Raw genomic sequence first — 15,306 nt, forward strand, 5'->3', positions numbered from 1 at the left:
GGAACGGTAAACAATTAAAATAAATGCTAATATTATCTAAATAAAACAAATAACAAAATGGGGGTTTTCTCTAGTTTTACAAGACTAGAAACTTAATTAGAATAACCAACACACAAATTAACTAACTAGCAACTAAAACAATTAATTACCAACTAAATTCAATAGTAAAGAGGACTTCTGTTTAGGTACGACTCATTTGTTCCCATGGATGATTTTAATGTATCAGATTAATTCTTCATTGGCTACCGATTAAGATAATTAGGTTCACGTTCGCTATTCCTAATTCTTAGAAAACAAATTAACTCAAGCAATGGCCATTTGTCTAAATTAACGGGTTTCCTAGATTATTGATTCGGGTTAAGTAAGACTTGTAATGGTTAATTAAATTAACCCTTCAATTAACCTATTGTTGATGTTCATCAAACAATCTCACACATTAACTTACCTATCTTGTAGTTAATTCTAGTTTCACATTCATTATTCCTAGACATACAACTATGTGGTCACAATAAATCATATGAAATTAATAACTAAGAGATGTTCATACAACTTAATTACTAATTTATTAACAGAAGAATAGTTATTGTCAACACATAAGGTTCTTTAACAAGCTTAACAAAACATAATTACCAATTAAAAATAATCCTACTCAAATAATCAATCCATGTTCACAAAATTGTCTACCCTAACAGAAGAATAAGTTTTTAGCTCATGATTGCAGTAAACATAAACTCAAAAACGAAATCAAAGTATGTAAACATGATTCAAATCAAAAAGTTACTAAGAATAAACCAAAATTGTCTTGATTCTCTTCACAATTGAATGTAGGTTTGATTCTTTAGTTCCTCACGACCTAGCAGCACTTCCAATCGTTTCTTAGCCTCCTAGGGTTTCTCTCCATCCTTTGATATCGATCTGAAAGTCCCTTTATATAGATTTTCACAAAACAAAGGCTACTCGGCGAGTCCAGCAACCTACTCGGCGAGTCCGTCACTTAAAACCCGTGCACGGCAAGTCAGCGCGTCCAGAATCGCGAAACTTCTGACCAACTCGGCGAGTAATCGACCCTACTCGCCGAGTACTTTTCGAATCAGCATTTTCTCAAAACACGAAAGTCGTCCGAAATTATGTCTACTTTTCAGAACATTTTGAATCTCGTCAATCGGAGTTACGGTTTATGAGATATGGCCAAAACAATGACAAGGGGTCAAGCTGTCCAGCAACGTCCTTCTTTCTTCAAAATCCAAGATCCAAGCGTCCAATCGCCAATTCCGCTTCATTTTCCACCCGAGCATGTAATTTTTGCTGAAAAATAAAATTATAAACTAATTAAGTACCTTTTGTTCATTAAATGAGATAAAATCAACGTAAAGTATTAAGATAATGCATGAATTTTATAACTAAATATACCCATATCAAAATACCCCACACTTGACTTTTGCTTGCCCCCAAGCAAAACTGAATTTTAGTACACTGATATTACATAAGACAATCCCAATCGAACCCAGCCATTATGCCAAGACCGCAACGCATGCATTTGTGTCTATAATTTTCCTAATAACCCCCCATACTCCAAATACTCACAATCCTCATAAACATTCGCCCACTTTTTCCGAACAATGCTCATTTTATGCATCCCTCCGAATCCATCCTCAGAAAATCTCTTAACCTCAAGGTATTCTTGGTTGAGCAACCCAAGCATACATAATCTAGAATTACAACTTTTCGATACCACTATGGAGCCCTTTTGAATTCTTCACTTCCTTGATAATTTGATCTTTGATCTCTTTGAATTCACCACCTTTATTGTTTGATTTTTGGTATCTTCAACTTTTTGAATCTTCGGAATTTTGATCTTTTGATCTTCACTTTGATTGCTCCAAAATTCTTACAACTTTTCTTGCAATTCTCTTTTTTTTACATGCACCTTTCTTTTTTCACTCAAAAACCTACATGCTTAAGCAGGGGCGCTCAACTTCAACCTTTATTGGCTAACGATAATAATTTTCCTGGATACATTTCAGGTTTAGGCTACTAAACATATTGCATCCTTCAAACTAAGCAGGGTCGTGTTTTTGTCCCATGATTTCACTAGAATAAGGAAGCCACAAATGCACTAGAACGTATATAGGCTCAACTAAACATTTGAGTCTTCATGCAATCATCAAATATAATACTAGCATGAACCCTAATTGCTTTTACCAAAATTTTCTAAATTAGCCCTAGCAATTTTAATGCAAAAATTTTTCAAAATTTTCAAAATTTAACTAAAATTTTAACTAATGTAAAAATTTTAACTAATGTAACCAACCCCCTACCCCACACTTAATTTATGCAATGTCCCCATTGCATATTATGCATGATAAAGAACAATAAAATAAAGAGGGAATTGGAACAAACTCCCCTGGGATAGTAGTCGCAAGGTTAATCTTCTTCATTTCAGCTCCATCTTCAATTGACTTTAGACATGGGAACAGCTCATCCATGTCTTGGGTGTCAAAGTCTCGTGTGGTATAGCCTTTATAAAAGCTCCAAATCTAAGGGAAAAACTCTTGGAAATGCTCGGAAAATGATCTTCAAAGAATAGAACCAATGCCCATATCAAATGTCATCAAATCTTCAGCTCAAAAGTAAGAAGAATGAGTGACTCGTCGAGTAAGTATGTAGACTCGCCGAGTTGAAGCGTAAATGGCAGAAGAATCGTGAATTTTCACATGGACTCGGCGAGTCCATAAGATGCACTCGACGAGTAGACCGCTGTGTGACATAAATTTTATTCTGCCTAAGTCCGTTTCTGATGAATGGGGTTATATAAACTAATAATTTCCCTCATTTTTCCTTTAGGTGATAAACACTCTATAACCCTTCTATCAGTTGGACTCATATCTTGACTCAAAACTTCGTTTCCTCTCTCGCCTAGACTCGATTTCTCGCTTCATTTAGCCTTGACTCTAGACCCTCACATGCATCCTTACACTCAAACTGAAAAGATCAAAAACAAAAACCAAGTAATAAAAAAAAACATTAAAATAAAAAAAAAATCCTAAATTATCCTTAAACACGAAAAGTTTAGAACGAAAAAGAAAAGAAAACTCTAATGACGGGTTGCCTCCCGCAAGCGCTTCTTTTTGTGCGAGTCTTGAGCTGGACTCCCAACTTAATAAACTTCCAATAAACTCATTGCCAATCCATCTGTTGCATTGAATATTTTCTTTGGTGGACCAATTTGTAAAATTTGACTCTTTGCTTCTAAAATTGGCCAAACGAGCTTTAATACATAAAACCCAAGAATTCTGACAAGGGTTGGGACCGGTCGGGTACTAATTAGAAATGGATCGCGCTTCAGAACTTTCTCCAAAGTTGGAATCGTCACCCCATGCTTTGAAACACAAACCGGAAGAACAGGGGACCATGTCATGGTAATGGTCAAACCACAACTTGGTTCCTGCAATTCAGCTTGTTCTTGTTCTTCGTCTGACCTCTCTGCTAGCAACCTTTCCAGCTCCTCCAAATCTCTTTCTGGATTAAATTCTTCATATTGTAACTTTACCTCTTGTGACTCAAATTGTTGTTGATCGTTAGACAAGAAGTTATCTAACCATCTTCCAAATTTCTTCAAATCATCATCTGAGTCATAGTCCTCATCTTTTTGCTCAATTTCCTGCACTACTTCCTCAAGAAAAGCATCAAAAGCATCGACATTTGGAAAATACATAATAAATAAAAATAAAAAAACTAATCAATAAAATAAAAACGATAACAATTAGCAAATAAAATTAACTATTTGAACCGTTCCCCGGCAACGGCGCCAAAAACTTGATGTGTGTAAAACCAACTAGTTTTAATCCTACTAACTTAGACACAAAATAAACACACGAAAGGCAGTGTACCTATCGATTAGTAATATAGTTCAAGCAAGTAGGGTATCGAACACAGGGAACAGTAAACAATTAAAATAAATGCTAATATTATCTAAATAAAACAAATAACAAAATGGGGGTTTTCTCTAGTTTTACAAGACTAGAAACTTAATTAGAATAACCAACACACAAATTAACTAACTAGCAACTAAAACAATTAATTACCAACTAAATTCAATAGTAAAGAGGACTTCTGTTTAGGTACGACTCATTTGTTCCCATGGATGATTTTAATGTATCAGATTAATTCTTCATTGGCTACCGATTAAGATAATTAGGTTCACGTTCGCTATTCCTAATTCTTAGAAAACAAATTAACTCAAGCAATGGCCAGTTTTCTAAATTAACGGGTTTCCTAGATTATTGATTCGGGTTAAGTAAGACTTGTAATGGTTAATTAAATTAACCCTTCAATTAACCTATTGCCGATGTTCATCAAACAATCTCACACATTAACTTACCTATCTTCTAGTTAATTCTAGTTTCACATTCATTATTCCTAGACATACAACTATGTGGTCACAATAAATCATATGAAATTAATAACTAAGAGATGTTCATACAACTTAATTACTAATTTATTAACAGAAGAATAGTTATTGTCAACACATAAGGTTCTTTAACAAGCTTAACAAAACATAATTACCAATTAAAAATAATCCTACTCAAATAATCAATCCATGTTCACAAAATTGTCTACCCTAACAGAAGAATAAGTTTTTAGCTCATGATTGCAGTAAACATAAACTCAAAAACGAAATCAAAGTATGTAAACATGATTCAAATCAAAAAGTTACTAAGAATAAACCAAAATTGTCTTGATTCTCTTCACAATTGAATGTAGGGTTGATTCTTTAGTTCCTCACGACCTAGCAGCACTTCCAATCGTTTCTTAGCCTCCTACGGTTTCTCTCCATCCTCTGATATCGATCTGAAAGTCCCTTTATATAGATTTTCACAAAACAGAGGCTACTCGGCGAGTCCAGCAACCTACTCGGCGAGTCCGTCACTTAAAACCCGTGCACGGCAAGTCAGCGCGTCCAGAATCGCGAAACTTCTGACCAACTCGGCGAGTAATCGACCCTACTCGCCGAGTACGTTTCGAATCAGCATTTTCTCAAAACACGAAAGTCGTCCGAAATTATGTCTACTTTTCAGAACATTTTGAATCTCGTCAATCGGAGTTACGGTTTATGAGATATGGCCAAAACAATGACGAGGGGTCAAGCTGTCCAGCAACGTCCTTCTTTCTTCAAAATCCAAGATCCAAGCGTCCAATTGCCAATTCCGCTTCATTTTCCACCCGAGCATGTAATTGTTGCTGAAAAATAAAATTATAAACTAATTAAGTACCTTTTGTTCATTAAATGAGATAAAATCAACATAAAGTATTAAGATAATGCATGAATTTTATAACTAAATATACCCATATCAGTTGCGTTGCTATGATTGGTATTATATGTTGGTTGTGATCCTATACATGACGTCCGGTGTGACATCATGTTCCAAAACACAATACTCCTAACAATTGGGTTGTTGAGGAAATTCCTCCAGTGACAACATAACATGTTACTTCTGAGTTTGCATGGGCACCCTTAGATGATAACTGTGAAACTACAAGTCATGCCTCCTCTGATTCTTGTGAATCAAACTCCTTAGTAATCTCCAAAACAGCCTTGGTACCCATTAAGCCCAAGTTTTGCAATCCTTTAAATGGTCAAACCTCCAAGCCAACATCTGACCAAAGAAAGAAACCCTTCTTGAATCGAAAAGATGTCATTAGTCCTAAACAAGAAGCTAAAAATGCTCTGAAAAAGGAAGTTCGGTCGAGACAAAATTCCAGATTCCTAGAGAACTCCAAAAAGAGTGTATCTCGGAATTATCATTCTTCAACCCCAAGTCAAAACTCCTTCACACCCACTATGATTTTAAAAAGGCCTTCCAATCCTCCCAGTCCTGTAGAACAAAAGAAAGTGGTCAGTCACATCCCAAAAAGGTCCAGTGTGACCACCAAATCTGTCCACAACAACTCATCTCGGACTGCTTCAAAGTTGATGGTACAATTTTTAAACCTCAATCTACAAACCAAAGTGTGCCATCAATCAAAGCTAAAAGTGTTAAGAAAACAATTTTTTCAAAATCTTCAAAACAAAACCTTGTATGGAAAATCAAAACACCCACATATGTGATACTTCCGAAAGATATAGTAGTCTCTACTACTCCGAAAGTTCATAGTTCAAAGAAAGTTGTTCCAAACTCTCATGTCATTGAGTATGACTACTAGACAGATGAAAGGACTGTGACTTTTTGCTTGTTTCTTAAGGAATCTAGGAACAAATCTTCCAAACCATTTGTTGCTCAAAAGTCACTACCAAAACCCAAGACCCGTGCCTTTGACCCAAAACCTAACTTGGAGCCTAAAAACTCCACATCTCACTAATTTTTGCAGGCACTTTGTGCTTTGGAGCAAGAGACAATATGGTATATTGATAGTGCTTGCTTCATGCACATGACGGGACAGAAAGACTTTCTGCGAGATCTCAAACTTTCTCCAAATGTTGGTTACGTGACATATGGAAACAATTTCAACTCTCAAATTCGTGGTTATGGAATCCTCACTAATGGAAACTTCTCGATTTCAAATGTAGCCTACGTAGTTGATCTAAAGCACAATCTAATAAGTGTAGCTCAACGTACTGACTCAAATCGGCATGTTGAATCTTGCAAGAAACATAGCTATTAATGACTGGAAACAAAAAATAATTATTGATTAAGTCAAACCGCAAAAAGAACATGTACCCGCTCGACATCAACATGATCATCGACAAACCTCAACTGTGTCTTCTTTCAAAAGTTGTTCCTGACGTCATCTGATTGTGGCACCGAAGACTTGCTCATCTAAACTTTCGCTACATGAATGATCTTGTGTCTGGTGAAATGGTGAGAGGACTACCGCTCCTCAAGTTCAAAAATGATCATTTGTGTGTTGCATGTGATTATGGTAAGCAGTCAAAGAAGGGTCATCTTGTCATCATTGAAAATCAATCTCCGGACCATTGGAACTTCTTCACATTGATTTATGTGGACCCTCAATTGTAGAGAGTCTTCATCATAAGAAATACATCCTTGTCATTGTTGATGACTTTACAAGGTTCACTTGGGTCTTTTTCCTTAGGCTAAAGTCTGAAACATCCTCTGAACCCATCAATTTCATCAAAGGAATAGAAGTCCTCATCAAGTTTCCGGTTAGAAGAATCCGAAGTGATAATGGTTCAGAATTCACTAATGGAACCATTGAAAAACTCCTCACTGATAAACGAATTGATCACAACATCTCTGCTCCTTACACTCCGCAACAGAATGGTGTTGTCAAAAGATGCAACAAAACGCTTGTTGAAGTTGCTCGATCTATGCTCAATTTTGCAAACCTTCCGCTCTATCTTTAGGCTGAAGTTGTCTCTACGACATGTTTTACTCAAAATAGAAGCATCATCAATCGACGCCTCAACATGACACCGTATGAAGCCATGAATGGTCAAAAGCCTAGTATCTCTTTTCTTCACGTCTTTAGATGTCGATGCTTCATCAAAAACAGCCGTGATCAGCTTACCAAATTCCAACCTAAAGTTGACGAAGCCATCTTCCTTGGATACTCTTCTAAATCAGAGGCTTAAAAAGTTCTTAATCGGAGAACTCGTATTCTGGAAGAAAGATTTGATGTTACCTTTGATGACAATTTCGTTCGGAATTCTAGCCCAACCCATGTTACAACTCACATTATGGATTTTGATTCTCCAGCGCTAGGATGTCCGAACCAGCAAACAATCCTTGAAGTTGACTTTGAGACCTTGTTCGGACCCTCGGAAACGGCTCTTGATTCGAAATCTTGAAAAAGATCAACCTTTTCTTAAGCTCCAGTCTCTCAAAACATGTCCGGTCCAACACCAAGTCTTCCTCCATTTGATTCTGAACCATTTCGACCTTCTCAGGTTGAGGGGAAGAATGGTTGCTCCTCCCTTGAATTAAATGTGGATGGATTTCAAGATGCAGCTGCTGATTTCGATGATTCCAATCCGATCAACATTGATGATGATGCAAGCTTCTTTGAATTCCCACCTAAATATGATTTCAACCTATCCGATTCAGAAGTTCAGGGGGAGCATCATCCAAACGTTCAGAACATTTAGGGGGAGCAACACAACCCTATTGTTGATATTGGATCATTTGCTGCACAAGAACTTCCAAGGTTACTAGATGGGTGTTTCGCAACAAGTTAGATGATGCAGGATATCATTCGAAACAAAGCAAGATTGGTGGTTAAAGGATTTACACAGATTGAAGGCCTTGATTACGATGAGACCTTTGCTCCTTTTGCACGTTTTGAAGCTATCAGAATCTTTATTGCTTATGCTACTCACAAAGGCTTCAAGGTTTACCAGATGGATGTCAAAAGTGCTTTTCTAAATGGTGAACTTGATACTGAAGTATATCTTCAACAACCTCCTAGTTTTGTTAATCTTTCATATCCGAACTACTGCTACAAACTCCGGAAAGTTGACTATGGCCTAAAGCAAGCTCCTCGTGCATGGTACAAGATCCTCACTGACTTTCTCAACCGTTCAAGTTTTCAAAGAGGAATTCTAGATCTCACTTTGTTCCGAAGATCAAATGGAAAACATCTCATGCTGGTCCAAATTTATGTCGACGACATCATTTTCGGATCCACCAATTCTTCAATGGTTGATGACTTTGCTAAGTTAATGGTCGGTAGATTTCAAATGAGTGTGAATCGGGAATTAAGCTTCTTTCTTGGTCTCCAAGTTAAACAGACTAACAGAGGAATTTTCATTCACCAAGAGAAGTACATTTCGGAACTCCTCAAAAAGTACTCAAAGGACACCTATGCCTCAGCTAAGGTACCAATGGGTTTCGGACACAAAATCTTTTCCGAGAATAAACAAAAAATAAAAAATAAATCATTGTCCATGTGTAATATTATAAATATTCTAACATGTTACAAGAATATTACTCATAAAAATATATCACAGTATAATATTCTACACATTTTAACATATGATATATATTTATGAGTAGCATATTCTATAGGCATGATGTTAGAATATGTAGAATATTACACATACATGGTCATTTTTTATTTATTGTTTTTTTTTATTTTTTTAAGAAAACTGAAATAAAATTTTTCAAAATATATAAATCCATACTTTTTTCTTTTTTTCATTTATTTCAATTTTTTTTTTTTTGACAGTTAGAAATGTCCGGCCATATATGTATCCCTTGTCTCACAAAATTATCATTATTTCAAAAGAACTTATATATATATATATATATATATATATATATATATATATATATATATATATATATATATATATATAGACCCTTGAAAATTGATTTTTCCTTAAAGCAAGAAAACGATCCATGTTACTTGTGCACGTAAAATGACTTCATCACGTAAGAAATGTGCACATGTAACTCTGACACAATTTTTGGAACGTGATGGTTCTTAAAACAATACATTAGCAACATAAGCATAACATAAATACACCATCGTGTTGCACCAAGGAACCATGTATACGAAAATCGTGCAATATTAGAAAAAGAGAGATATGTAGAAGATTATACTGGAAGATGTTTAAATGATTTCTAGAACCTAACATAGATTCCTCATTAGGTAGTCCATATCAATGTAGCAATCCTTCTTCCTTATAGATGCTAGTCCATGAAATGCAAGAACCCTTCGTCTTTACTATACGATCCTAAAATTTAAGACTAGGTTTTTTAATTAATAAGGTAAATAAATGAAAATGATTTATAAATTTAAGTCATTAAGGAATAATCATAACATAAGTTGATATGAAGTTTAGAGAGTTAGAAGTGGAAATAATAACATTTTTAATAAAGATAAAGGGCCAAAAGTGTCAAATTGGCTAAGAAAGTTGACCTAAAGGTTGACTCGGTTAATGGAAAGGATTACCAAAGTTATATAATGGACGGAGGAGGACTTATTAAGTCAAAATTTAAGTTAAGAACACAAAATATGAGGTTATAGTAGAAATTTACAAGTTGTGCAAACTTGGGGGACCAAATAGTAAACATTTAGAAAATAAGATGCACCCTCTCCATTTCCTCTTCCAAACGTTATTTGCAGCCAAGAGAAGCTCCCTGATGTCGATTATTCACTCTTTCTACATATAAGGTTTGATCTAAGTGGGGAATTAAGCAAACAAGCAAAGAAGAGAAGGAATTAAGGCTTGCAAGGTATAATTTTCTTCCATTCAATCTAGAAATTTGAATTTATGACATGGATCAACCCAAATGTTCAATTTGATGAGAAATATTGGTTAGGGTTTGATTTTATAACCTCCCTTGATTGGTTTCCATGGTTCTAATCTCAATCCAATCATCACATTAATGGATTTGATGATTTGGATAAAAAGCTCCATGAACCCTAGAAGACCAAAATTAGGAATATTGCAATTGATGGTTAAATGGGATTTGATTCTATGTCCTAGATGATATTTTGACAACAATAAATCCAATTGGAATGATTAAATCATCCATGATGGTAGAATCATATATAAGCCTTAATTGGAATGAATTTGGGGGCAATATGATGAAAACAATAGAATCCTATGTGGTTGAAAAATTGTTGATCAAATGAAGTTAATGACCATGAATGGATTCTATTAGAATGATTTGGATGTAAAATACTAAGTTTTGATTGATAATTGAATGAATCCATGGAATTTATGGTCATAAGGGTATTTTGTGAAATCTGTGGATATGAATACATGTTGATTGACTTATTATTAGTGAATGACATTAATGGATATGAATTTACAATCTAGATATGATATTGGAACATAAAGATGAAGGGATGTTAGTGAAGTTCTAGCCCTAGTGATTGCTTTGGCCCAAAAGGGAAAATTAGGAAGCATATAATGGAATTAAGGATTCCATGGTTAGATCATGTACCTACAAAGATATTGGTTGTGGTTTTATATAATCGACAACACCCAATGATATATTAAATGATTTGGGAATTATTCATATTGGTCAAATATTGTTCTTGAACAACTTTATCTCTTAACCCTTTCATTTGAGTGTTTGTAAGCATTATGAACTTAACATTTTGATATAGGTCTTAATGATTAAGTTATCATGAGGATAGGGAATAATTGTGTAGTTGAGAATTTTATAACCTATATTTAGTCCTTAATAACCATTCATAAAGTTTGGTGGCCATTGGAAGTCTAAGGAACAAGTTAGAAAGCTTTTAGCATAAGTCTACACAAAATGGTGTCCTGCAGTCAACACACCTGTCGTGTCAAAATGACACGGGGTCATATCAGTCATAACACAGGGGCGTGTCAAAGGTTCTGTTTAGTGTATTGTTTTTCTTGGAAAACCTAGTAAACGACCCCCGATTACCCTCGGACTTTATATATAAGCTAATATGATGTAAATAAGCTTATGAATGTTAAAAATCTATGAGCGGTATTTTGGTTATTTTTAATGACTTATGCGCATCCATGTTATATAGGTGGTGATTAAGAGTGTTTCTTTAAGGAAAGGAGCTAGAAGAGGACTAGCTACTCTACATTGGAGAACTAGGTGGGTAGGTGTTGACATATTCCCACTTTGGGATACATGGAAAAATGATTTTATCATAATGAAACACTAATGTTTGAAATATGAAATGTTTTGAATGAAAGAGTCAAATGTTTTTGGAAAGGATATCCGGAAAGAATTCCTTGAAAGCGAGAATGTTTTTTAAAGCAAAGAACGTTTTGGGAGATCGAATGTTTTGAAAATATGTTTGAAATATAGATGCTTTACTTTTGAAATGAGTGTTTTGATACTATTATATGAAATGTGTAAAGCTTGAAAATTAATTACAAGAGGAAATGTGTAAAGCATAGAAAGTAATGATAAGAAATGGAAAGTTATGACAAGAACTAGAAAGTAATGACAAGAATATTTTCATCGAGCATTGATGTCCCCGTAACGGGATCTAGAGGAATCTATCAGGATGGCGCCTCCCCTTCACAAGATAGATGTCCTAATGGAAATGATTCCTTGGTGGATTGATTTCTTATTTCCACCATGGTCAAGACTTGGGAGTGGTTCCTTTATTGGACGTAGACCCTAAGTATAAAAATGACAACGGTTCAATACCAGAATTAGCCTTTAATGAAATAAGGAAAGGAATGTGAAAAGAAATGTCCTGAATTACATAATGACTAATGAAACATTTTGATATGGAATAAAATGTGGAAAGATATCTTTTGCAATGAAATGATAAGAAAATATATTTATGATATTTATGAAAAGAGTTCTCCTTGAAAATGCTTGAAAGATATGTTTTGCAAATATGAAATATTTTGAAGAAAATGTGATAAATGTTTTGGCTCTAAAACCCACATAGCTCACGAGATATTTTTATCTTACGTATCTCTTTTTAATGCCATTTATATCAGGTTACATATAAGCATAGAGGATGATAGATGGAAGTTAGAAATCATTTGTTAGTGAATGGAGTGGAACTTGTCAAGTGTGTTATTAATGTATTGATATAATTCATATTTTCTTGATATGGTTGTATTGATGCTTAATGGTAACGTCCAATGTTTTTAACACCTGAAATGATTTTATAACCATAACTTTGAAAAGGTTTTGAAAAAAATGGGGTATTGCATTTACTTTTTCAATCACAAACATAAGAGCTAGTGTGGTCCCAATTCTTGAGAGGCAAGTAACCAAAATATCAAAGCATAAGGTGTGTGCATGTGTATGTGTGCCTGATTTTGGCGGAGAGTAAGAGCAATAGAGAGTTATATGTATGTGAAGAGACTATGATTTTCACTTAATCTTGGTGATATACTTGCCTTAACCATATGGTAGGTTACAAGGTAAGAACCAATCATAATGGTGATTTAATAGTAATAACATCACATAATTAATAAATCATAAAATTAGTCCCTCAAAACAAGTTTAGTTCTTTAAGAATTAACCACCCTTGCCATATCACATATGGAGTTACAAGTCTAGTCCCTCAAAAACACTAGTTTATAGTAATATCATAACATAATTGGTAAATCTTGAAACTAGTCCATAAACAAAGTTTTACTCCTATTTAGTGCTTGAATTTTACTTTATGTGAAACCTAATAGACTCATGCATCATTATAGTCTTATGGATTCTTTGTTTACCACTTAATGGTTGTTAAAAAAGGTAGGTCTAAATCTTAAAGATTCATATTGTTTATTTACATCTTATCTGAGGGACTGAAATTGTAAAATACACCTGATTCGGTCAGATTTGAAAACCTATCTGAAAAGAAAAAAAAAGACACGTTATGCCCATAACCTAAAACACGATGCTCCTCTTCATCACCGTCTTCGATCGTCGCTACCCTCCTCATCGCCGTCTTCGGTCATCGCCACCAGATGTATGTGTTTCATTTTTTGTTTTTTGTTGATATCTTTCTTTTTGTTGATTTGGATTATATTGAAAACATATTTATTAGTTTTGATGTTGTTTTGGTTAACCTAAGTGTAACACCTACAATTTGAACTAGAAGTTTTATATTTTTACCCAAAAAATTTCCAATAAAATAGTTAAAGATTAGGTAATTGAAAGTAAATAACATTGGCAGTTAAAAATGGTGTTTTAATAAAATATTTTAATAAATGTACTTACCATATACAAATAAAAACATTAGACATTAAAGGTTGTATTCATTGATAGTTATATATATATATATATATATATATATATATATATATATATATATATATATATATATATATATACACACACACTAGGTGTAAGGCCCATGTAATACATGAGTTAATTAAAAAAAATAAATATAATGGTCTAAATATTTAAGAACTTGGTATTTATAAAAAAAATAAGAAAAATAATGAAATATTAAAATTGATTTTTTTATATTTTAAATTTATATAAATAAACAAAATAAACTAATGAGCTTTAATTTGAGAATTTGAAATAAAAATCTAAGTCCATTAATGAAATTGATATTCATTTATTACTATATTTATTGTAATTATTATATTAAAGTATTACGTGAAATTTTTTAAAATAGAAAAACTCACAAAATGATATATGGAAAAAAAATTAATTCAAAATAACCACAAAATAACATTTGGCAAATTAAATGATATATATATATATATATATATATATATATATATATATATATATATATATATATATATATACACACACACACATACACACATTACAGCCCCACTTAAACTTAGTACTAAACTTCTAAAATATGTTATTTTAACTAAATCAATATATCCGATTTGGTTTTCACTTGTTAAATATATCATCATCGATAACATTTCTTTCTTCCATTATCATTTTACCATCCATCTTTTTTATTTCCTCCATTATCGTTTATTATTTCACCTTAGTGAATATTTTTTTTCACCGTCACGAAGGTCGAAAATAATAAATATATATTATTGCTTCCTTATCAAATCTATTGCGTCGATCTTCAATCTACATCTTCAAGAATTAATCATGAGCTCCTAACCGCAATCTTTATATAGTAAAACAACACATTTTCATGAGGTTTATTACCTAAGTTTAGGTGGGGCTGTAATGTATATTCATTTTTTCTTTTATATATATATATATTCAATCCCAAAATAAAAAGTAGATAACAATCTGAGAGAGAAAAAAATAAGAACATCTATAATGATTTGTATATAATATTGTTCTTCCTATAGAATAAATTGTGCTTTATAAAATTATAGGAAACAATATTTTAAAATATAAATTGTTACGTATAAAATAAATATTGGTACGTATAGATCACTTCCAGGAAATTATGTAATAATTTTTTTGTATGGTTTTAATTTTTTTTTTTTTTTTTTGCATGTTTTACTATATATATATATATATATATATATATATATATATATATATATATATATATATATATATATATATAGAGAGAGAGAGAGAGAGAGAGAGAGAGAGATAGCATTAAATATGAATCACAAGTATTATATGAATGTGTGACCAAATTATAACCATTAGATTAGAAAGAATGAAAGATGGCGATCGTAGGGTGTATGATATTTAACATGGAATAGCATTTATTATATAATTACATTTTATTAACTATAAAGGCAAATATGGCATTTTATTAAGAGAAAGAAATAATATTACCTACATTTTAGGCAATTAAATTAAAATAAATGATAAAAATCAAATCAAATTATTATAAATTAGAATATTACGATGATGAGAATTATACGTTTTCAAGAAAAATAATCAGACGTTTTTTTTAAAAGAATAATAATCATAAATTCTTGAAGAATATAAC

This window comes from Lactuca sativa, chromosome 4 (assembly GCF_002870075.4).
Source record: "Lactuca sativa cultivar Salinas chromosome 4, Lsat_Salinas_v11, whole genome shotgun sequence".
NCBI lineage: Eukaryota > Viridiplantae > Streptophyta > Magnoliopsida > Asterales > Asteraceae > Lactuca > Lactuca sativa.